This window comes from Pan troglodytes, chromosome 12, assembly GCF_028858775.2.
Source record: "Pan troglodytes isolate AG18354 chromosome 12, NHGRI_mPanTro3-v2.0_pri, whole genome shotgun sequence".
NCBI lineage: Eukaryota > Metazoa > Chordata > Mammalia > Primates > Hominidae > Pan > Pan troglodytes.
Genome location: NC_072410.2, coordinates 50,307,878 through 50,331,711, shown reverse-complemented (window position 1 = coordinate 50,331,711; position 23,834 = coordinate 50,307,878). Strand labels below are relative to the sequence as shown.

Sequence of the window (23,834 nt, the reverse complement as noted above, 5' to 3'; positions counted from 1 at the left end):
TTTATAAATACTTATCCACAACGGAAAAAAAAAATTAGTTTCAAGGTTGAGTGCTTGACTCCAGTTAGCTAATGTGACAAGAAGACAAAGAACCCTGCCAATTCCACATAACATGGACAGAGGCCCTCTGTGCAGGGATCTTAATATGCTAAGAGAACAGCCTTTTAAGAAACAGATGCACTCAGTGTCAATCAGCTAAACTTTAGAAATTAATGACCTTCACTAGCTTTGCTTAGTCATTTTTTGGTGCCAACTTCTTGAGTACCCAAGTTCAATTCAAGTCAGTTTGACAGATTCAAGATACATCCCAAGAATACGATACTCAACTCTACATAAATTTACCAGCTCACTGAAAGGGCTTGGCTCTGTTAATACTTACCCTAATTCAAGATGTTTTGGTTAGCACAGGATCAATGGTCAGATAATTGCTAGATTACAATATAATTCTATGACATTTCTTTTATTATTAGTTTTTTGTTTTTGTTTTTGTTTTGGTAGAGACAAGGTTTCGCCATGTTGCCTAGGGTGGTCTCAAACTAACTTAAGACTGTGCCCACTGAGTTGGCTGAGTTAAGTTGATAATAAGTACTCTTCTGTCAGTTATTGGGTAGAAATATTTACGCTAAATGATATTAACATTTTCTGTTTTTAAATATTTTTCATTTAAGAAATAAAATCAATTGCTATAGCAACCCTGAGGGATCCTTAAGACTCAGGTATTCATTTACATTTTCAAGTCAGGAAAGATAATGAGCTTTACGGTTCTAAATTCAGCTAAATTAAAGAAGCCAAATATCCCAAATGATGCCTTTACATCAGTCTCTCAAATACTTAGCTATGGAGTTCTGAAAGCTGACTGTTAAAAGCAAAAGATGCTGAGCCTGGAGTCCTCCAAAAAAAAAAAATACACTGATTAAAGGCTGACTCATTGTGGCTGTGGCAAAAAAGTAGTAAAGAAGTAAACTCTTCATAGATAAAACAAACAGAAAACACCTATATTTGAAAAGTACCCTGAACACTGTTAAAAATATACTGACAATGTGCTTTAAAATGTATGAAAGTCATTCCATCTGTGGTTTCTTTTTTTTTTTGAGAGTGTACTCAATCACAAACAGATGCTACAGCTGTCTCACAGTGTCCAAAGTGTGATGATCGGACTTAGATCCAAGATTCTACTAGATTTAACCATGCAAGCATAAAAGCCAACTGAATAACACTGTTGACGGAACACTGCTTTTCCTCATTAATGAGGAAGAATAGGCAGCACAAAGTGAAATTTCTGACTATGCATTGACCTCATCACAAAGCGATTATGATCTTGGTACACATAGTATATATAGTATATACGGAATAGTGCCAAATAGCAGTAATGGATTTATTTACATTATATCTTCATTATTAAAGTGCAGAGAAAAAGTGATTTCTAAGAAAGCTTGAAGGCTTATCTTCTTCAGGATTCTAGAGATGAATACACAAACTTTGACCAATACGGTAGTGACTTATCAGGCAGTTTAAATTAGGTTATGCTGCAGTAACAAAAATTCCCAAATCACTGTGACTTACAACTACAAGAGTTTATTTCTTGCTAATGTTACACGTCAGCTGTCAGTCAAGCTGAAGATGCACCCCTCTTCTAGCACAGCAGCTTTCATGGCAGAGGGATGACAGCCATGGCAGAAAAATGTTTCTTAAGGATTCTGTTTTGAGGTGACATTCATCCCTTTTGTTTACATTTCATTAGACAAAGGAAGTCACACAGCCAAGCTAGATGTCACTGGGTGGGGAATTAGAATTCTCTCATCGAGAGAGCCAGCAAATAATTGGGGAAAATAATAATGCTCCTCAGAGGAGATAACCCTAACTCCTTTCCAATTATGGCAATAGACTCGCCAAGTCTCAGATCTTGTGATAACCCTTATTTAAAATCCAAATGTGGTGCGTTTTACTCTGGAGACTAATAAACTAAAAAGACTAGTTAGTTGCCCCTCAAATATCTAACATATAACTGCAGAATGGGAATGATATAACTTGCATATATCTCCAAATTGGAAAGAGGACAAATGGGAAACACAGCAGCCACTTAACTATGTAAATTCTGAAATTTTGCTGGGCAGAAGATGCAGGGGCTGCTGCTTTGCCCTGGGACTGGGAAACATTCTTTAATTGGGTCCTGGTTCTTCTCTTTGGGAAAAGTTTCCCAGTTTACTGTTCTCTGAGGCTGCTGGTTCTGCCCCATAGGAGGTTATTCCTGTTCCTTGATCTTCCTTGGGTCTATAAATAAGGGATTATAGAATATGCCTCCTCTCCACAAACACACACACTCACTACTACCATGTTGGTGGCTGAGAAGCTTTCTCAGGCTGCTTCCTAGTCACAGAAGATTAGAGGCACACAACTCATTAACAATCGCAGACTCTTTTACAAAAAGCATCCTGCTTTTTGCAGGACCTTGACTGAATCCCTGGTGTTTTGGTAACAATACCACATACTCGTTCGGTACATTGTCTGATTTCTAGTTACCTCAGGTGACAATATAATCAAAATTTTATCATAGGAACCACCTTCTGTCCATCCCCAAAATCAATGTCATATCTATTAGCTATTTTTTAAAGTATTAATTACAATAGTATCCCATTCTGGTATCAATTTTTTTATCAGTCAGCTTATACTCAATTATGATAAAATAACATACAACTCATAAATCCCAGTGGTTTATAAAACAGTTCCAATTCTTGCTCAAATTACTGTCAGATACTCTGGCTTTGTAGCATTTTAATTCACTCTGGTCGACCAGGCTGGAGTGCAATGGCGCGACCTCTTCTCACCCCTCCACCTCCCAGGTTCAAGAGATTCTCTTGCCTCAGCCTTTAGAGCAGCTAATTTTTGTATTTTTAGTAGAGGCAGGGTTTCACCATGTTGGCCAGGCTGGTCTCAAACTCCTGACCTCAAGTGATCCACCTGCCTTGGCCTCCCAAAGTGCTGGGATTACAGGCATGAGCCACCATGCCTGGCCAATTCATTGGTCATTTCTGTTTCCTTTATAAGATGTCTTCCATATTCTTGCCTCATTTTTCTACTGCTTATAATTAATAATTTGTAAGAGTCAGATGTTAACCTCTGTTATATAAAATAAATATTTTCCTATTCTGTTATTAGTTATCCAGCATACTCTTTAATTTTAGATTATAGTATTTTGCACGTACACAAAATTCAATTTTTAAGACAAATAGATTTTGTAACAGAGAAAAATGTATATGTTTAGTCTTTTAATTCTCCTGGTGTGTTGTACATTTTTATGGTATGATATATACCTCCCTTATTCAATTTTGAGTTTATATTTGCCTTAAGTTCTATTTTATGTAATGTTTATATCGCAATATTTATTTCCTTTTCCTTCACATTCGCCTGTAGTATCTTGTCACACATTTATTTTATATATTTTTATCTTATTTTGAGTAGCATCTCTTATAAAACACACAGAGGTGAATTTTGTTTTAAAGAAATCCTGGGAGTTTCCATGCTTAAAATTTATTTTACTTTTTTCATATTTAAAGTGATTATTGACATGTTTGGACTCATTACTATCATCTTATTTCATATTTTCTATCTTACCACAGTTTCTTATCTTCTCTAATTCTAAACTGGTAAAATTTGCCTTTTATGGTTTTCCCTTCTGCTATTATATAGCTTTCTATTATGTATCCATAAATTATTACTCTGAAATTTTAAATTCATTTAAAAGATGTAATTCAGTTAGTGTCTACAGTTAATCAATATATTGTATTAATTTAGTCATTCATATTCTTGTACAAACATCACCAACATCCATCTCCATAACACTTTCCATTTTGCAAAACTGAAACTCTATACCCATTAAACAAGTCCCCATTACTCTCTAACCTAAACTCCTGGCAACCACCATTCTGCTTTCTGCAGGGTTGTTCTATCCAGTATTGAGAGGAAAAGTATTGAACTTTCCCACTGTTATTGCAGAACTATGTATTTCTCCTATCGGTTCTGTTAATCTTTGTTTTATATATGTTGATGGTCTGTTAGCAGATGCATAAGCGTTTATAACTGTAATCTCCTTGCAGTACTGAACATTTTATTAATATACATTGTTTTTGTTTCTTGCAACCTTTATTGATTTAAAATCTATTTTGTCTAATATTAGCATAGTTGTCTCTGTTCTCTTTTGGTTACTGTTTGCATGGAATCTTTTTCCATGCTTCTACTTTGAACCTGTTTGTGTCTTTAGATCTAAAGTGAATTTCTTATAGATAGCCCATAATTGGACCATTTTAAAAATCCATTCTGCCAAACTCTGTCCTTTGACTGGAGAGGTTAAACCACTTATATTTAAAATAATTACTGGTAGAGGAGGGACTTTCTTTTGTCATTTGCTATTACTTCTCCATAAGCCTTACGACCTTCTGTCCCCCCCTTATTTCCTGCATTACTGTCTTTTTTTGTGATTAGTTAATTTTTTTGTAGTGAAATATTTAGATTCATTTCTAATTTCTTCTTTTGTGTATCAAGCTATTTTCTTTGTGGTTATAATACAGGTTATGTTTAACATCCTAAAGTTATCACACTCTAATTTGAATTTATACCAGCTTAACTTAAGAAATAAACAAAAACTCTGTTCCTTTATAGCTCGATCTCCACCGCTTTCAGTTGCTACTGTCAACAAATTTACAAATTTATATAGTGTATGTCTGAAAAACTAGATGAATAATTATTTTTAATGTGTTAGTCTCATAAATTATGTAGAAAACAAAATGTGGAGTTACAAACCAAAGTTATAATAATATTAGCTTTTAGACTAACAATTGTGTTTTTAAAATGTTTTAGTATCTAAAATCATATCTAAAACAAAAAGCAGAGTTACAACTTCTCATTACAATAATAACAGCTTTCATAATGGCCCACGTATTTACTGTTGCTCAGATCTTTCTTTCTTAATGAGGCTTCAAGTTACAGTCTAGTGTCCTTTCATTTCACTCTGCATGACATTCATTAAGATTTCTTGCAGGAAAAATTTAGTGGTAATTAAGTCCCTCAGCTTTTGTTTATGTGGGGATGCCTTACTTTCTCCTTCACTTTTGAAGGACAATTTTTTCAGATATAGAATTCTTGGTTCACAGTTTGTTTTTTCTTTTAACACTTTGATATAACAGCCCACTGCCTTATGGCCTCCAACATTTCTGATGCGATATGTGCTCATAGTTTTATCAAGGATTCCTTGTATGTGACAAGTCACTTATCTCTTGCTACTTTCAAGGTTCTCTGTTTTTCAAAAGTTTTATTTTTAATGTGTCTTTAGTGTTGGTCTCTTTTAGTTCATCCAATTTTGAGTTTTTTGAGTTTCTTGCATGTTGATATTCATGTCTTCCAACAATCTTGGAAAGTTTTCAGCTATTATTTCTTCAGATATTCTACTTTCCCCTTTCTCTCTTTTCCTTCTGGGGTACAACAATGTGCATAATAGTCGGCTTGAAGGTGTCCCATAGGTCCCTTGGGTTGTGTTCGCTTTTCTTCAATCTTTTGGCTTTATGCTCTGCAAACTAAATTCTTCCCATTATCTTCCCTTCTAGTGTGCTCATTCTTTGGTCTGCCTACTCAAATCTGTCTTTGGATATCTTTAGTGAATTTTTCACTTTATGTATTATACTTTTCAGTTCCAGAATTTTGTTTTGGTTTCTTTTTAAACCTCTTTACTAATATTTCCATTTTTTCCATACATCATTTCATTGATTTTTTTCCACATTTTTGTGTAGTTCTTTGAGAATCTTTTTTATTATTATTATACTTTAAGTTCTGGGGTACATGTGCAGAACGTGCAGGTTTGTTACATAGGTATACATGTGCCATAGTGGATTGCGGCATCCATCAACCCATCATCTACATTAGGTATTTTTCCTAATGCTATCCCTCCCCTAGCCACACACCCCTAAACAGGCCCCAGTGTGTGATGTTCCCCTCCCTGTGTCCATGTGTTCTCATTGTTCACCTCCCACTTATGAGTGAGAACACGTGGTGTTTGGTTTTCTATTCTTGTGTTAGTTTGCTGAGAATGATGGCTTTTACCTTCATCCATGTCCCTGCAAAGGACATGAGCTCATCCTTTTTTATGGCTGCATAGTATTCCATGGTGTATATGTGCCACATTTTCTTAATCAATCTATCATTGATGGACATTTGGGTTGGTTCCATGCCTTTCCTATTGTGAACACTGCCACAGTAAACATACGTGTGCATGTGTCTTTATAGTAGAATGATTTATAATCCTTTGGGTATATACTCAGTAATGGGATGGCTGGGTCAAATGGTATTTCTAGTTCTAGATCCTTGAGGAATCACCACACTGTCTTCTACAATGGTTGAACTAATTTACACTCCCACCAACAATGTAAAAGCGTTCCTATTTCTCCACATCCTCTCCAGCATCTGTTATTTCCTGACTTTTTAATGATCGCCATTCTAACTGGCCTGAGATAGTATCTCATTGTGGTTTTGATTTGCATTTCTCTAATGGCCATTGATGATGAGCTTTTTTTCATATGTTTGTTGGCTGCATAAATGTCTTCTTTTGAGAAGTGTCTGTTCATATCCTTTGCCCACTTTTTGATGCAGTTGTTTATTTTTTTATTGTAAATTTGTTTAAGTTCTTTGTAGATTCTGGATATTAGCCCTTTGTCAGACGGATAGATTGCAAAAACTTTCTCCCATTCTCTAGGTTGCTTGTTCACTGTGATGATAGTTTCTTTTGCTGTGCTGAAATGTCTTTACATATACTAAATTCCCAAATAGCCTTAAGTCTATTTCTAGATTATCTATTCTATTACATGGAACTATACATTCTTTATATTATTCTGAAGGCCAAAATTCTGCATGATACTAACCTTCCAAATTAGGTGAGAAGAGTATGTTCTCTTTATCTTTTTAAAATTATTTTATTGATCATTCCTTTTTGTCACATTCTAATTTTCAGATAAATTTCACCTACTTTTAATAAATTCCAAAGCAAACTTCAGAAGAATTTTTATTGGGCTGCATTGTACTAATGACTAATTGACATTTTACAAATATCTTGTCACATATGAAAAGATTATTTGATGACACTGTGTAGTTTTAGAAGTTTCCCAATATAGCATTCACATACTTTATTCATAAATGTTCTAATATTTTTGTTGCTACTGAGAGGTGACAGCGTGCTGGCAGTCCTCACAGCCCTCGCTTGCTCTCGGCGCCTCCTCTGCCTGGGCTCCCACTTTGGCGGCACTTGAGGAGCCCTTTGGCCTGCCGCTGCACTGTGGGAGCCCCTTTCTGGGCTGGCCAAGGCTGGAGCCCACTCCCTCAGCTTGCAGGGAGGTGTGGAGGGAGAGGCGCGAGCGGGAACCGGGGCTGCATGCAGCGCTTGCGGGCCAGCTGGAGTTCCGGGTGGGCGTGGTCTTGGCAGCCCCACACTCAGAGCAGCCGGCCAGCCCTGCTGGCTCCGGGCAATGAGGGACTTAGCACCCGGGCCAGTGGCTGCGGAGGGTGTACTGGGTCCCCCAGCAGTGCCAGCCCACCGGTGCTGCGCTCGATTTCTCACTGAGCCTTAGCTGCCTTCCCGCGGGGCAGGGCTCGGGACCTGCAGCCCGCCATGCCTGAGCCTCCCACCCATTCCATGGGCCCCATGCGGCCCGAGCCTCCCCAACGAGCACCACCCCCTGCTCCAGGGTGCCCAGTCCCATCGACCACCCAAGGGCTGAGGAATGCAAGCACCTGGCACAGGACTGGCAGACAGCTCCACCTGCAGCCCCAGTGCGGGATCCACTAGGGGAAGCCAGCTGGGCTCCTGAGTCTGGTGGGGACGTTGGAGAGTCTTTATATCTAGCTCATGGATTGTAAACACCCCAATCAGCACCCTGTGTCTAGCTCAAGGTTTGTGAGTGCACCAATCAACACTCTGTATCTAGCTGCTCTGGTGGGGCCTTGGAGAACCTTTATGTCTAGCTCAGGGATTGTAAATACACCAATCAGCACCCTGTGTCTAGCTCAAGATTTGTGAGTGCACCAATCGACACTCTGTATCTAGCTGCTCTGGTAGGGCCTTGGAGAACCTTTATGTCTAGCTCAGGGATTGTAAACACACCAATCAGCACCCTGTGTTTAGCTCAAGGTTTGTGAGTGCACCAATCGACACTCTGTATCTAGCTGCTATGGTGGGGCCTTGGAGAACCTGTGTGTCGAAACTCTGTATCTAACTAATCTGATGAGGACATGGAGAACCTTTGTATCTAGCTCGGGGATTGTAAACGCACCAATCAGCACCCTGACAAAACAGGCCACTGGGCTCTACCAATCAGCAGGATGTGGGTGGGGCCAGATAAGAGAATAAAAGCAGGCTGCCCGAGCCAGCATTGGCAACCTGCTCCGGTCCCCTTCCACACTGTGGAAGCTTTATTCTTTCGCTCTTTGCAATAAATCTTGCTACTGCTCACTCTTTGGGTCCACGCTGCTTTTATGAGCTGTAACACTCACCGCGAAGATCTGCAGCTTCACTCCTGAGCCCAGCGAGACCACGAGCCCACCGGGAGGAACGAACAACTCCAGACGCGCTGCCTTAAGAGCTGTAACACTCACCGCGAAAGTCTGCAGCTTCACTCCTGAGCCAGCGAGACCACGAACCCACCAGAAGGAAGAAACTCCGAACACATCTGAACATCAGAAGGGACAGACTCCAGACGCGCCACCTTAAGAGCTGTAACACTCACCGCGAGGGTCCGTGGCTTCATTCTCGAAGTTAGTGAGACCAAGAACCCACCAATTCTGGACACACTACTATGAATGGGATTTTGATTCATATATAAAATTTTATATATGGGTTTTGATTCATATATAAGAAAATTAAAAATTAAGAATTTATTAAATAATGTGTTTTTATGTTGCAAATTGTTCTCTAGTTAAGTTTCATGGTATTCTAGATATAGGATCATATAATTGGCAAGTAATAATTTTATCTCTTCTTTTCCCAACATTTATAACTTAATGCTTTTACATAACTGCTTTAGCTACCACCTCCAGTGAAAAATATTAAATACTAGTGGTACTAGGAAACAATCTTTGTTTTGTCCTACAAACATCTACTCACACATACATGCATGCACCCGTGTGTGTGCACGCACATACACATGTGCACACATACATATACACATGCACACACACATGAACACACACACTTATTTTAAGAAATTGTTTATCCATTTTGGGTTATATATATTCAATAATATCAAACGTTTTTTAGGTATTCAAAATGTAATATTTTTATTTCTTCATTACACATTACTGAGAATTTTCTTGCAGCAATTCAGCATTCCTGGAATGAGCCTCATTTGGCAAAGGAATATATTCTTTTAATACACTGTTGAATTGCATTTGCTACATTTTCTAAGATGATTCTCATCAATATTGTGCAAGATTGACTTGCAAATTGTTTTTGTCTTTTCTATGTCAGGTTTTGTATCAATATTATGTTGTCTAATAAAGGTTACTGTTATTTTTGCCCTCTTATTTCTATGATTGGGGGACAGTTTTAATATGCCATAAGTTAATATTACACAATTCTTGATAATTTACACAAAATTCATCTGTGAAGCCATCCAGAAGATGTAATTAACAGGTAGAGGTAGATAAGCTCCTTGACAGTTTTATTCTTTCCATTATGCTTTTTTTTTCGATTAGATTTTTCTATCTCCTTTTAAACCAGTTTTAAATTTCCTGGAAGTCATTCATTTAATCCACATTTTCAAATTTTACTACATATAAGACTTGTGTAAAATTGTAGCATTCTTTTAATTTTTTCTGTATTTTAAGTCATCTCCCAATTTTTATCCATAATTTTGTGTATTTTTGGCTTTCTTCATTTCCCCAACTAATGACTTTTATATCATCAAAAAACAAGCTCTTAAATACATTAAATTGATATTTAAACACAGATTAATAGTTTTCATTATCAATTCCTGTTGCTTTCCTTTTCTTGCTGATTTTTTAAAAACGTATTTGTTTTTCATTCTTACTAGATTAAAACTGGAAAAACTGAGGCTATAAATTTTCCTTGAAATATGACGCTAATTGTAGCTCTATTTGACTTCTTCAAGTTTATTAATATGACTACTCCTGTGATCAAACAATTATCAAATAGAAACATATCTAATTATCAGGATTACTGATACACAGATAATTTGTTGACTATATCTTCATATTTGATAGCATCACATTTTTCTTTTAACTTTTATTTTAAGTTCAGGGGTACATGTGCAGGTTTGTTACATAGGTAAACATGTGTCATGGGGGTTTCTTGTACAGATTATTTCATCACCCAGGTATTAAGCCTAGGACCCATTAGTTATTTTTCCTGAATCTCTCCCTTCTCCTATCCTCCTCCCTCCTATAGGCCCCAGTGTGTGTTGCTCTCCTCTACGTGTCCATGTGTTCTCAACATTTGGCTCCCACTTATAAGTGAGAACATAGCATCACAATTTGAACACAAGTTATTCTGACTCCACATTTTGAGTTCTTAACTCTTATTTTCTATTGCCTCCTTATCTGCTGTTTGTTTTATATCTTTTGCTTTATGGCCTGGATTTTATTAGTTTTGAAATTTCCCCTTCTTCCCCTCAATTATTAATTTAGAAAATACAGACAACTGTCAGGTTTTAGGTCTATTAGTGATGACTTTATGTATTTAACATTATATTTAAAGTACTCTAAAGTGTCATTAACTGTAAGATGCTTTGTTATTTTTAAATGATCTTGAAAGAAAATATGGTGCCAGTTACAACTATATGTTATTACTGATTGGAAGACATATTCTAATTTCAGAAATGTTTCTTAGAATTGATGAAATACAATAGTATGCTTAAGCCACATTTTTCCATTTATATACATCAAAAACAAACTGTCCTCAGAAAGATGAAGCAATCAGCATATTAATATGACCTTCCCTCCAACCCCTCTCCCCAAATCTCCATTTTGCCAGTTCTTTCTGAACTTTTTGTCTCAGTTAACTATCATCAAATTATTATTTACCTTTTATTTAAGAATTCCAGTATTACATCCCCTTTTCCTAGTCTGTCTGATTTTATGTTTAACATGTTAATCACCAATCCTTCTAGATGGTAATTTTGCCATTTATGCATTCCTTCTTTTGATTCACCTTCTATGTAAGTTTTTAGAGACAGATCATAAAAGCTATAATTTCTTACTTTTTAAATTTTCACCTATTTTTCTTCAATACTCTATAGATATTATAGTATCACTTGAAGTCAGAGAAAAAATACTTGATTTTTAAAAACATTGTATGTGACATTTTTCTTAGTCTAGTCATGCTTATGAAATTTTTTAAATCTTAAAAGTGTATCTTTCAGTCTTTATTATGTTTTCCTGGTATTTAGTAAACCTTCTCAATCTATAGATTGCAATTTTAATTTCAGGGATAGCCCTTCCCTCTATATCAATAACATTTCCAAGTAGTTTTTAATTTCTACCTCACTACATTTTGTGTGATTTTTTTCTGAAGTATTTCCTCCAACTCATTAAGAACATCTGCTACATTATTCACTCTACATCTTCCTGGGTCTAATGTGGTTTTAATTATTTTTGATAGCTTTGCTCATCCCCATCTGCCAACACTTTTCTAACCTTACTTTAGTATCCTTTTATCTATATCTTGATCTCTTAAATCTCTTCCTTGATCTCTTATCATAAAGCCTAAGATCATTTTATCTCCTTGAGAGTGTTGAAAATTTTTCTTAAAATGTTCTTCATTTCCCCAAATGGTTCTTTTTTCAAAATATTTTCCTTATTTGCCTTTGTATTTTCATTTATTTTATTTCTTTTTGGTAGTACTCATATACAGGTCTGAAGTTGACATTTATATTATAACAGGGGAGTTTAAGTATATCTGCTATTTGTTATGATTAGTGTGCTTGAGTTTCTCTACTTACCAGGTCACTTTTTCAAACATACTTCTATAAGATGAGCTGCAAAGCTAGAACTGGGATAAGAAAAATAGAGAGTACAAAGCGATCCTCTGTCAGACGCCACCTCTCCTATCAGTCCCAATTTGCTATTTGCCACTCATATCCCCAGTGCGCTTATTTCCCAGTTAAGTGTTACTGGTAAGAACTTTCTGAATTTAGGGACATATGTATCAGCATTTGACATCTAATTTTAATTTAGTTCAAATATTATCAATGATGGCAGTGGCAGGCCATCCAGAGCGGCCGCTGCTACCACTTCAGCTGCAGAGAGGAGGTGCAAGCAGTGGCTGCAGGGGCAGAAATGGCGGCAGTGGGTCACCTATGCCCCATGTCCCCGAGGCAGCCAAATGCACTGCTGCCACCCTCGTGCAGCCAGATGGGATGGGCTCCCAGGCCCGGAGCCTCAGCCACTCCAGATCCTGGCTCTGCTCACCACTCTTGCCAACAGCCACTGCAGAGAGGGAGAAGGGGGTTGGCAGAGCTGGGCCTGGGGCAGTGTGATGCTTCACAGAGCCCGCAGCAGCCAGGGACAAGTGGGAGCCCCCCTGGAGCCAGCCGCCCCGTGGCCACAGCAATGGGGCCTGGCCGAGCCACCCGCTGGCAGGGGAGCAGCATGGTTGGGCACAGAGGGGTGGACAGAGAGGGGCCCAGTGAGGACCTCAAGCCCCCACCCCAGGCTGAAAGATGTGGCCAGGGCTGCCAGCATGCTCCATGGAGCAGACGGGAGCCCCACCCTCCCAAGCGCAGGACTTGGGTGTCTCTGCACTCTGCACCCTCAGGGGCCCAGGAAGGCCTCCACTGCCCCCGCAGCCTCAGGGGTGTCTGCTCCCATTACCTGGCCTCTCCCCACTCCTGGTGCCCACTCCCATCTCGGAGCAGGGTTGGGGCTAAGCACAGGCACTGTTATAGCCTGGCATGGTGTGTACATGTTCGGGGGCAGCACTGACACGCCAGCCCCCTGCTGCCTTGGCCCCCTCTGGACTTTGAACACCAACAAGCATTGTGGGGAACATGAGGGGGTGCTGAGAGGAACCCCTCAGCACTCTCAGCACTGGCTTGCAGGTGACCCTTGGCGTGAGCAGCCTGAGCAGCCTGGGTGCCATGGTCGGCAGCAGGCGGCAGACGGGCACCCTGGTGGAAGGGGGCGGGACCCTGGTGAGGCTGTACCTTCAGGCCAGGGAGGCACTGAAGGCTGGGGGCTAGGCTAGCAGTCCCACAGACCAGAGTGGGAACTTGCAGTGCCTTTTCCAGTCCTGCCCATGGCCACCCATGGACCAATTGGCACACACTTCCTCCCCTGAGGCCCACAAAAGCTCTGAGCTCAGCCATAGCTGGACAGACAATGGGACAACCAGCTGAAGAGAGGAGCTACCCTCTCTGTTGGGAGCTGAAACATGTTGGGATGTCCTGCCTGCAAAGAGGAGCTACCCTCTCCTAGAAGCTGAATACTCCATGGAACACCCTGGCTATAGAAATGAGCTGTACCCTGTAGATCTCCTCTGAGCTGTTCTATCACTCAGAAAAGCTCCTCTTCCTCTTGGTCACCCATCACTTGTCTGTGTACCTCAATCTTCCTGGTCACAGGACAAGAACTCAGAACCCACCAAATGGCATGGCTAAAAGAGCTGTAACACAAACAGGGCTGAAACACACCCCTTGCTCGCCACGTTCCAGGCAAAGATAAGGAGACAAGAGCTGTGGCCCTTGGGGGAACCCAGACCTGGGAGCTCCCAGAGCCAGGGTGGTGATTCCCTCTTTGGGGCCCTGTGTTTCATGGCATCTACAAGCTTCTGGGTGCCACCACATTCCCTGGTACCAGCTGGGGAAGCTGCTTGCCTTGCACCTGGTCCAGTTGCAGCCTTGCAGAGAGCTGGAACCCATGCCAGCACCTGGAGCTGCCTGCCGTGTGGCAGCAGCAGACAAGTCTGACTGCACAGTGGCTGGACCCCATGCTTGCTCATACACTCCTCCCAATTCCATGCTTGACTTGCAGTCTCCCTTGGAGGCATGGGATCCAGGCCAGTAGCATGAGAAGAGCGCAGCCTACCAGGCTGAGTGGGTGGAAAAAGCCAAGCGGGCACAAGCAAAACTTGGGCAAAGGCACCAACAGCCAGAGGTTTCCAGCCAAAAAAGCAACACCCCAAAGATCCCATAACAACAATATCTAGAAAATAGCCTTTGCAATAAGTGGAATGGAGCCAAGGTCACTGCTATTGTTTCATTTATGGCTAAAGCTTACACCTCTATCTTTGGCTCTTTTCGTCCTTTTCAGAGAGCATTTCAAGAACAGCAATCAGCTCAATCAGTCATCTTTCTTAGAACTCCTAGAATTTCAGTTTTCACATAAGTTTCCAATGATTTAAAGTAAAAGATGAAAGCAGATGAAAGATCAAATAGACCTTTTTAATTTGTGATAATATTTAAATTTTATGTTAAACTTCAAGTGATGTAAGACAATTTCACTAATTTAGCTCTTTTAAGGCACAAGCAAACAAATTATCTTTACCTTTCATTTGATCCTATGACTCTGTCAATATTCTAAAACTTTTCTGAAAGTCATCATGGGAGTCACATATCCTGATGTTTGCATTTGATGCCTAAAAATATCCTGGACACTTTTTGTCAAATGAGCACCAATTGTTTTCAATGGACTAACCTCACCATTGGGTTAGCCATTCCTATCCAAAATAGAAAAGAAAAATAAAAACATGAAGATATTGAAAGATAACTGAAACATTTTTTAAGTTGAAGATTATTTCAGGATGATTAAGTAAGTCCTGATCAAAGCAAACAGGCCTCCTTTTACCAAGAACAAGTAATGACAAAATGTGAGCATAAAGTGGTTCGATTTGATATATACATACATCAGATCTTAGATAATCATAGCAGGTAAGACATTAATGATAATCATTCTCCGAAACACTTTTGGAATTCCCTTTTAGAACAGCTTTCACAACCATTATTTTACTAATTTCAGTGGTAGCAATTATTTACTATCTGAAATTTTTTAATGTTTTAATTCAGACACAAAAAGTGATTCTCAACTGGGAATGATTTTGCTCTTCAAGGGATGTTGGGCAATGCCTGGAAACAGTTTTGGTTGTCACAAGTTATGAGAGGGGGAACACTACTGGCACTGAATATGTAGAGGCCAGGAATGCAGCTAAACATTCTGAAGTGCATAGAACAGCCCCCACAACAAAGAATTATCCATCCCAACATGTCAATGGTGCCAAGGGTGAGGAACCCTGCATTAGAGTCAAGAATGACGAAAAAGATGGGAGACTGCTTTAGCATAGTCTCTTGCATTCTGTGGGCATTTAACAAATATTTCTTGGATGAAGGAATAATTAAGGGAAATGACACTGTTTGGGATGATAAATTATCATCACAAAACAAAAGGATCCATACAGTGGCTCTAAATATATTGCTATGGGGAAAACTGTATAGCTTTCCAAGAGAACTATTTTGAAGGACAAAATTTTGAAAGAATGTAATAATATAATTGCTTTAAAAGCCACATACAACTAAAGACACAAGAAATCTGAGAAGACTACATCTTTTCATCTTATTACTTACAGAGTTTTATAAGACAGGAAAAATAAAACTACTGATGTAGCCAATACCTTCTGCTCATCTATAAAGTTGGTCTTTTCTTCCAAATACTATATGTGGATGGAATAGATGGTTCTCCCTACAAATCTTGAAATCTGCTTACAATAAACTCTGAGTAAAAAGATGTAACTGTAAAACAACCTATAAAAATTTGGCTGGGTGTGGTGGCTCATGCCTGTAATCCCAGCACTTTGGGAGGCCAAGGCGGGTGGATCACTTGAGGTCAGGAGTTTGAGACCAGCCTGGCCAACATGGTGAAACCCTGTCTCTACTAAAAATACAAATAAAAAAACAAAAATTAGTCAGGCATGGTGGCACATGCCTGTGATCTCACCTCCTTGGGAGACTAGAGCAGCAGAATGGATTGAACCTGGGAGGCAGAGGTTTCAATGAGCAGAGTCCACACCAGTACACTCCAGCCTGGACAACAGAATGAGAATCCATCTCAAAAAAGAAAAAACAATTACTCCTTTGTATCTTAAAAATTCATATCAGAGAAGGAACTAAATTTTATCTCACTTAAGATATCATTTCACTAGCAACCAAAGTCCACTGAAAGAAATAAATAACCTTGATTAAAGGAAAATAAATGGGCAGAAGAATTCCTAAATGTCACTATTTTGGTTAAGCTATTCAAACAAACTGAGCTGCTGACACTGCCAATCCTGCCAATGAGAAACATAACATATTATGCACTAAAGGGAACAAATTCCATAGCCAGAGACTTGAGATTGGTTTTTGGGCTAACCAATTCATGGCTATGGAAACACAGACTGAGTGCATAACCATAAAGGTCCTAAGTTCCTCCACTGATAAATGGGGATGCTAAAAAGCTACCTTGTTGGGGGTTGCATGTTATTATTACTTTAATCATAATGGAACTAAAAGATCAGAGAGCTCACTCTGCCTAATTTAATTTCATAGAGCACTAAGGCCCCAGTATCATTTTTAAGTATTATAATTTTTAGTGTTTAATACTTAGTGTTTAAATATTATAATTTTAAGTAGAATACTCTTACCTAATATAGAAACTCTCATGTGACATATACTTTTAGAAAATTCATAACTTGGCTTCAAATAAGATTCACTGACAATTTTATGATGAATTTTAATTATTTTTATTTTTTTAGAGATGGGGTCTCACTCTATTGTCCTCCAGGTGGATGCAGTGGCACAATCACAGCTCACTGCAGCTTTGAACTCTTGGGCTAAAGCAATCTTCCTGTGTCAGCCGCCTGGAGAGCTGGGAGTACTACTATGTGCCACCATGACTGGCTTGCTTTCTTTCTCTATCTATCTATCTATCTATCTATCTATCTATCTATCTATCTATCTATCTATCTAAGACCAGGTCTCTCTGTGTTGCCCAGACTGGTGTGGAATGCCTGGCCTCAAGTAAGCCTCCCAGATAGCTCAAATTACAGGAGTGAGCCACCACATCCAACTAAATTTTTTTTTTTATTATTATTCTACTTTCAGTTCTGGGATACATATGCAGAATGTACAGGTTTGTTACACAGGTATATATGTGCCATGGTGGTTTGCTGCACCCATCAACACTTCATCTACATTAGGTATTTGTCCTAATGCTACCCCTCCCCTAGCCTCCCACACCCCAACGAGCCCTGGTGTGTGATGACCCCCTACCTGTGTCTATGTGTTCTCACTGTTATACTCCCACTTATGAGTGAGAATATACAATGTTTGGTTTTCTGTTCCTGTGTTAGTCTGCTGAGAATGATGGTTTCCCACTTCACCATTTCCCTACAAAGGACATGACTCATCGCTTTTTATAGCTGCATAGTATTACATGGTGTATATGTGCCACATTTTCTTTTTTTTCTTTTTTCTTTTTTTTTCTGAGACAGTTTCAATCTTTTTTCCCAGGCTGGAGTGCAATGGCACAATCTCAGCTCACTGCAACCTCCGTCTCCCAAGTTCAAGCGATTCCCCTGCCTCAGCCTCCCAAGTAGCTGGGACTACAGGCACACACCACCATATCTGGCTAATTTTTTGTATTTAGTAGAGATGCAGTTTCACCATGTTGGTCAAGCTGGTCTCGAACTCCTGACCTCAGGTGATCCACCCACCTCAGCCTCCCAAGCCACATTTTCTTTATCCAGTCTATCACTGATGGGCATTCGGGTTGGTTCCAAGTCTTTGCTATTGTGAATAGTGCTGCAATAAACATACATGTACATGTGTCTTTATGGTAGAATGATTTATAGTCCTTTGGGTATATACCCAGTAATGGCATTGCTGTGTCAAATGGTACTTCTAGTTCTAGATCCTTGAGGAATCGCCACACTGTCTTCCACAATGGCTGAACTAATTTACACTCCCACCAGGAGTGTAAAAGCATTCCTATTTCTCCACATCCTCTCTAGCATCTGTTGTTTCCTGACTTTTTAATGATCCCCATTCTAACTGGCATGAGATAGTATCTCATTGTGGTTTTCATTTGCATTTCTCTGATGACCAGTGATGATGAGCCTTTTTTCATGTTTCTTGGAGGCATAAGTGTCTTCTTTTGAGAAGTGTCTGTTCATATCCTTCACCCACATTTTGATGGGGTTGTTTTTTTTCTTGTAAATTTGGTAGATTCTGGATATTAGCCCTTTGTCAGACGGATAAATTGCAAAAATTTTCTCCCATTCTGTAGGCTGCCTGTTCACTCTGATGTTTGTTTCTTTTGCTGTGCAGAAGCTCTTTAGTTTAATTAGATCCCATTTGTCAATTTTGGCTTTCGTTGCAATTGCTTTTGGTGTTTTAGTCATAAAGTCTTTGCCCATGCCTATGTGCTGAATGGTACTGCCTAGGTTTTCTTCTACAGTTTTTATGATTTATGTCTTACATTTAAGTCTTTAATCCATTTTGAGTTAACTTTTGTATAAGGTGTAAGGAAGGGGTCCAGTATCAGTTTTCTGCACATGGCTAGCCAGTTTTCCCAACATCATTTATTAAATAGGGAATCCTTTCCCCATTGCTTGTTTTTGTCAGGTTTGTCACAGAACAGATGGTTGTAGATGTGTGGTGTTATTTCTGAGGCCTCTCTTCTGTTCCATTGGTCTATATATCTGTTTAGGTACCAGTGCCATGCTATTTTGGTTACTGTAGCTTGCAGTATACTTTAAAGTCAGGTAGTGTGATGCCTCCAGCTTTGTTCTTTTTGTTTATATTGTCTTGGCTACATGGGCTCTTTCTTGGTTCCACATGAAATTTAAAGTAGTTTTTTCTAATTCTTTGAAGAAAGTCAGTGGTAGCTTGATGGGAGTAGCATTCAATGTATAAATTACTTGGGACAGTATGGCCATTTTTATGATACTGAATATTCTTATCCATAAGCATGGAATGTGTTTCCATTTGTTTGTGTCCTCTCTTATTTCCTTGAGCAGTGGTTTGTAGTTCTCCTTGAAGAGGTCCTTCACATCCCTTGTAAGTTGGATTCCTAGGTATTTTATTCTCTTTGTAGCAATTGTGAATCGGAGCTCACTCATGATGTGGCTCTCTGTTTGTCTATTATTGGTGTATAGGAATGCTTGTGATTTTTGCACATTGATTTTGTATCCTGAGACTTTGTTGAAGTTGCTTAACAGCTTGAGTTTTTGGGCTGAGACGATGGGGTTTTCTAAATATACAATCATGACATCTGCAAACAAAGACAATCTGACTTCCTCTCTTCCTATTTGAATACCCTTTATTTCTTTCTCCTGCCTGATTGCCCTGGCGAGAACTTCCAATACTATGCTGAATAGGAATGGTGAGAGAGGGCAACCTCGTCTTGTGCCGGTTTTCAAAGGGAATGCTTCCCGCTTTTGCCCGTTTGGTATGATATTGGCTGTGGGTTTGTCATAAATAGCTCTTATTATTTTGAGATATGTTCCATCAACACCTAGCTTATTGAGTGTTTTTAGCATGAAGGGGTGCTGAATTTTATCGAAGGCCTTTTCTGCATCCATTGAGATAATCATGTGGCTTTTGTCATTGCTTTTGTTTATATGATGAATTACATTTGTTGATTTGCATATATTGAACCAGCATTGCATCCCAGGGATGAACCCAACTTGATCATGGTGGATAAGCCTTTTGATGGGCTGCTGGATTTGGTTTGCCAGTATTTTATTGAGGATTTTTGCATCGATGTTAATCAAGGATATTGACCTGAAATTTTCTTTTTTTATTGTGTCTCTACCAGGTCATCGTATCAGGATGATGTTAGCCTCATAAAATGAGTTAGGGAGGAGTCCCTCTTTTACTATTGGTTGGAATAGTTTCAGAAGGAATGATACCAGTTCCTTTTTGTACTTCTAGTAGAATTTGGCTGTGAATCCGTCTGGTCCTGGACTTTTTTTGGGTGGTAGGCTATTAATTACTGCTTCAATTTCAGAATTTGTTATTGGTCTATTAAGAGATTCAACTTCTTCCTGGTTTAGTCTTGGGAGGTTGTATTTGTCCAGGAATTTATCCATTTCTTCTAGATTTTCTAGTTTATTTGCGTAGAGGTGTTTATAGTATTCCCTGATGGTAGTTTGTATTTCTGTGAGATCGGGGGTTATATCCCCTTTATCATTTTTTATTGTGTCTATTTGATTCTTCTCTCTTTTCTTCTTTATTAGTCTGGCTAGCAGTTTATCTATTTTGTTAATCTTTTCAAAAAACCAGCTCTTGGATTCACTGACTTTTTGAAGGGTTTTTCATGTCTCTATCTCCTTCAGTTCTGCTCTGATCTTAGTTATTTCTTGTCTTCTGCTAGCTTTTGAATGTGTTTGCTCTTACTTCTCTAGTTCTTTTAATTGTGATGTTAGGGTGTCCATTTTAGATCTTTCCTGCTTTTTCTGTTGGGCATTTCGTGCTATAAATTTTCCTCTACACACTGCTTTGGCTGTGTCCCAGAGATTCTGGTACGTTGTGTCTTTGTTCTCATTGGTTTCAAAGAACTTATTTATTTCTGCCTTAATTTTGTTATTTACCCAGTAGTCATTCAGGAGCAGGTTGTTCAGTTTCCATGTAGTTGTGTTGTTTTGAGTGAGTTTCTTAATCCTGAGTTCTAATTTGATTGTGCTATGGTCGGAGAGACTGTTTGTTATGATTTCCATTCTTTTGAATTTGCTGAGCAGTGTTTTACTTCCAAATATATGGTCAATTTTGAGTAAGTCCTATGTGGTGCTGAGAAGAGTGTATATTCTGTTGATTTGAGGTGGAGAGTTCTGTAGATGTCTATTAGGTCTGCTCGGTCCAGAGCTAAGTTCAAGTCCTGGATATCCTTGTTAATTTTCTGTCTTGTTGATCTGTCTAATAGTGACAGTGGGGTGTTAAAGTCTCCCACTATTATTGTGTGGGACTCTAAGTCTCCTTGTAGGTCTTTAAGAACTTGCTTTATGAATCTGGGTGCTCCTGTATTGGGTGAATATATATTTAGGATAGTTGGCTCTTCTTGTTACATTGATCCCCTTCTTTGTCTTTTTTGATCTTTGTTGGTTTAAATTCTGTTTTATCGGAGACTAGGATTGCATCCCCTGCTTTTTTTTTTTTTTTTTTTTTTTTTTTTTTGCTTTCCATTTGCTTGGTAAATATTCCTCCATCCATTTATTTTCAGCCTATGTTTGTCTTTGCACGTGAGATGGATCTCCTGAATACAGCACACAGATGGTCTTGACTCTTTATCCAATTTGCCAGTCTGTGTCTTTTAATTGGGGCATTTAGCCCATTTACATTTAAGGTTAATATTGTTATGTGTGAATTTGATCCTGTCATTATGATGCTAGCTGGTTATTTTGCACATTAGTTGATGCAGTTTCTTCAGAGTGTCAATGGTCTTTACATTTTGATATGTTTTTGCAGTGGCTGATACCGTTTTTTCCTTTCTATATTTAGAGCTTCCTTCAGGAGCTCTTGTAAGGCTGGTCTGGTAGTGACAAAATCCCTCAGCATTTGCTTATCTTTAAAGGATTTTATTTCTCCTTCACTTAAGAAGTTTAGTTTGGCTGGATATGAAATTCTGGGTTGAAAATTCTTTTCTTTAAAAATGTTGAATATTGGCCCCCACTCTCTTCTGGATTGTAGGGTTTCTGCAGAGAGATCTGCTGTTAGTCTGATGGGCTTCTCTTTGTGGGTAACCTGACCTTTCTCTCTGTCTGCCCTTAACATTTTTTCCTTCATTTCAACATTGGTGAATCTGATGATTATGTGTCTCGGGGTTACTCTTCTCAAAGATTATCTTTGTGGTGTTCTCTGTATTTCCTGAATTTGAATGTTGGCCTGTCTTGCTAGGTTGGGGAAGTTCTCCTGGATAATATCCTGAAGTGTGTTTTCCAACTTGGTTCCATTCTCGCTGTCACTTTTAGGTACATCAATCAATCATAGATTTGGTCTTTTCACATTGTCCTGTATTTCTTGGAGACTTTGTTCATTCCTTTTCATTCTTTTTTTCTCTAATCTTGTCTTCATGCTTTATTTCATTAAGTTGATCTTCAGTCTCTGATATCCTTTCTCCTGCTTGATCAATTTGGCTAATGATTCTTGTGTATGCTTCACAAAGTTCTCGTGCTGTGTTTTTCAGCTCCATCAGGTCCCTTATGTTCTTTTCTAAACTGGTTATTCTAGTTAGCAGTTCCTGTAACCTTTTATCAAGGTTCTTAGCTTCCTTTCATTGGGTTAGATCATGCTCCTTTAGCTCAGAGGAGTTTGTTATTACCCATCTTCTGAAGCCTACTTCTGTCAATTCATCAAACTCATTATCCATCCAGTTTTGTTCTCTTGCTTATGAGGAACTGTGTTCCTTTGGACGAGAAGAGGCATTCTGATTTTGGAATTTTCAGCATTTTTGCGTTAGTTTTTCCTCATCTCCGTGGATTTATCTACCTTTTATCTTTGATGCTGATGACCTTTGCATGGGGTTTTTCTGTGGGTGTCCTTTTTGTTCATGTTATCACTTTTTCTTTGTTAGTTTTCCTTCTAACAGTCAGGCCCCTCTACTGCAAGTCTGCTGGAGTTTGCTAGAGGTCCCCTCCAGACCCTGTTTGCCTGGGTATCACCAGCAGAGGCTGAAGAACAGCAAAGACTGCTGCCTGCTCCTTCTGTTGGAAGCTTTGTCCCAGAGGGGCACCTGCCCAATGCTAGCCAGAGCTCTCCTGTATGAGGTGCCTGTCAACTCCTGCTGGGAGGTGTCTCCCAGTCAGAAGGCATGGGGGTCAGGGACCCACTTGAGGAGGCAGTCTGTTCCTTAGCAGAACTTGAGTGCTGTACTAGGAGATCCACTGCTCTCTTCAGAGCTGGCAGGCAGGAATATTTAAGTCTGCTGAAGGTGTGCCCACAGCCGCCCCTTCCCCCAGGTGCTCTGTCCCAGGGAGATGGGAGTTTTATCTATAAGCCCCTGACTGGGGCTGCTGCCTTTCTTTCAGAGATGCCCTGCCCAGAGAAGAGGAATCAAGAGAGGTAGTCTGGCTACAGTGGCTTTGCTGAGCTGTGGTGGGTTCCCAGCTAAATTTTAAACAATTATTTTGATAACTAGCTTTTTCAATAAATTTTGCTGCATATTAACTCCTCTCATATGAACACTGAATTAACAATTTGCTCTTATCTAATATGCATATAAGAACAAAAATTGTATCAGATTGTGCTCTTACATAGGTCTTTAATGACAGCAAATAATTAAACCTAGAGTAAATCTATTTAGCAATATATTAAAATTATTAATTTATTTCAGTGGTGAATTATTCCTAAAGAACATTTTTAGGACAGCTGGACTACTAATGCAATTTATGTGATTAAATTTGCAATACTTCAAATCATGTCACTGTATTCTTCCCCAGAGAAGCAATCTCATTTTTATAACCTCACCATGTGGTTAGATCATTGAGTACACATTAGGTACTCAATAAATGTTTATTGAACTAAATTGAAAGCAGTGAACTTGAAATTCTAGGAGCTCATGTTATTCTAAAGCTGTACACGTGATAATAAAACAGACTAAACAATGCAAAGGAAACAATTAAATTAGAATTGTATTACACCAATTTACCTAGGATGGTAGGCTATGAAGATATATTAAAACTCAATCAGAAAAACACCAGAAAGAAAAATGTGATGATTCTGAAGCTTGAGCCTATAGCTATCAATCTTTGTGGAAAAAAAAAAAAAAGTTGGCTGGGCATAGTGGCTCACACATCATCCCAGTGCTCTGGGAAACCG

At 39.0% G+C, this 23,834-nt stretch overlaps 1 protein-coding gene across 5 annotated transcripts in view; it reads right to left on the bottom strand.

Moving 5' to 3' along the window:
* EXOC6B (exocyst complex component 6B) overlaps window positions 1-23,834 on the bottom strand; it is a 652,710-nt gene that overhangs the window by 240,846 nt on the left and 388,030 nt on the right. The window contains exon 20 of one of the 5 annotated variants that reach the window (XM_063789728.1): window positions 14,414-16,088. The exons of the other annotated variants lie outside the window; for them this stretch is intronic. The gene's annotated coding sequence lies outside the window, so the exon portion shown is untranslated. Of the gene's footprint in view, window positions 1-14,413; window positions 16,089-23,834 lie in introns of those variants that run through there. 5 annotated transcript variants of the gene reach the window in all.